The following is a 1,781-nucleotide window of genomic DNA, read 5'->3' as shown; positions in this document are numbered from 1 at the left end:
GTACCCACTTAAATGAAACCACGCTTCATCAGAAAAAAATGTTAGATCTAGAATATCGTCGTCATTCAGATTTTCGTTAAACCAATTACAGTATTGCACACGTTTTCCAAAATCTAACGGAAGTAGTTCCTGCACAACACTAACTTTATAAGGATGAAAATGCAACTTCTTTACTGCTTTATGGCATGATCCATATGATATTCCTATAAACAATTTAGGAATAATGATACAAATTTTAGAATAAATATTTGTTATTAAGTACCTGTTTGAGCAGATAACCGACGTAGTGATTTGGTTGGACTAGCTCGTAAGCGGTTTTCAACATCTTCCAAGACTTCCTCTGTAAGAATAGACTTTCTGCCTGGAGATTTTCCTCTACAAACACTTCCAGTGTTATGGAAGCGTTCCACTAATCTCTTCACGTGTCTCGAAAAAATTTCATAATCAATTTCATCATTTGGAAATTGTTCTTGAAATTGTAAATGACACGAATTCATCGAATATTTCCAACCATTACCATTGTTTTGTCCACTACGAAAATAGGCCTCCAGAAGAAATTTATCATGTTCTAATGAAAATGCCATGTTAACCTAAATTAAAAAACCGATTAGGTTAGAGAACAACATACGCAATAAATTAATTACTCACGTATAATATCCACCTACTCTAACTGTAGTATTGAAAAATACTGTTTTATAATGTCGCAAAATATATCAGGTAACAACAAAATCTACAAAATAATATTCAAGCCAAAAAATCCGTGCGCCAATGAACAGAACGTCAAATTGTGAAATCGCCACAGAACACCATGAAATTGCACGGAAAAAAAAGTAATTTTAGCAAACAGAAATCAGTTTTGATAGCAATTGAGACAGGGTACGTTCAGAATCCGGTCAATCATTCTCGATCTCTCTGTACTAAAAGTACATAAAATTAAAAAAAAAAGTGGCAAAATTTCTTAAAAACATCATGCACGGCAAATACCTCTTCAAGCTTCTGCGATCCCGATACACGAGCCACAAAATATATAAGAAAGATTGTTATAAAATTTTTACCAAAATTTCGTTAAAAAGATCAATTTTGGCATCAAAATATTTATTTTTTTTCTATCAGGCGCGGCAAACACCTCGACATTCTGCTATCCTAATATGTAATTCCCAAAAAATACATAAAATTTTAATAAAAGTGGCAAAATTAGAAAAAATATATATATATAAAATCTTTTTGACATGAGACTATCTATCTTTTTTTATCAGGCGCGGCAAACACCTCGACATTCTGTGAGCCCAATACATGTTCAGAATCCTAGATAAATGATACTATAAATAGGAAACTTGAACAGATTTCGTGGTCATTAACAGCGCTAACTGTTGACACTTTCTCCAACTTCTATTGCTTTCCTTTTCTAGGAGTTGTCGGTAATACAGTGAGTTAAATTACCTGTAGCCGGTAAAAGATGCAAGCACCATCTAGTTGTACGCTCTACAACTATATACCTACCTACTCAATATTTGTTTTAGGTATTCTGCCGCCGCTAAATTTAAAATTACATAACAAATCTCACCCTACACAGATCACTCAGAAATTGATTTTGTAAAATAATTTTCACGTAGATAATTTTTTTTGTCACCATGAGAAAATAAGTACATTTGATAAAAAGCATTAAAATCACTCAAGCATTAAAGACACTTTTAAATGCTCTAATAGTCTTTCTACTTAAAATAAGAAATAATTTTGATACTGTAACTTTTTAAAATGTTTGTTGAAAAAATTTCAAATTT

Source organism: Anoplophora glabripennis, unplaced genomic scaffold (genome assembly GCF_000390285.2).
Source record: "Anoplophora glabripennis isolate ALB-LARVAE unplaced genomic scaffold, Agla_2.0 scaffold745, whole genome shotgun sequence".
Classification (NCBI taxonomy): domain Eukaryota; kingdom Metazoa; phylum Arthropoda; class Insecta; order Coleoptera; family Cerambycidae; genus Anoplophora; species Anoplophora glabripennis.
This window is presented reverse-complemented; position numbering follows the sequence as displayed.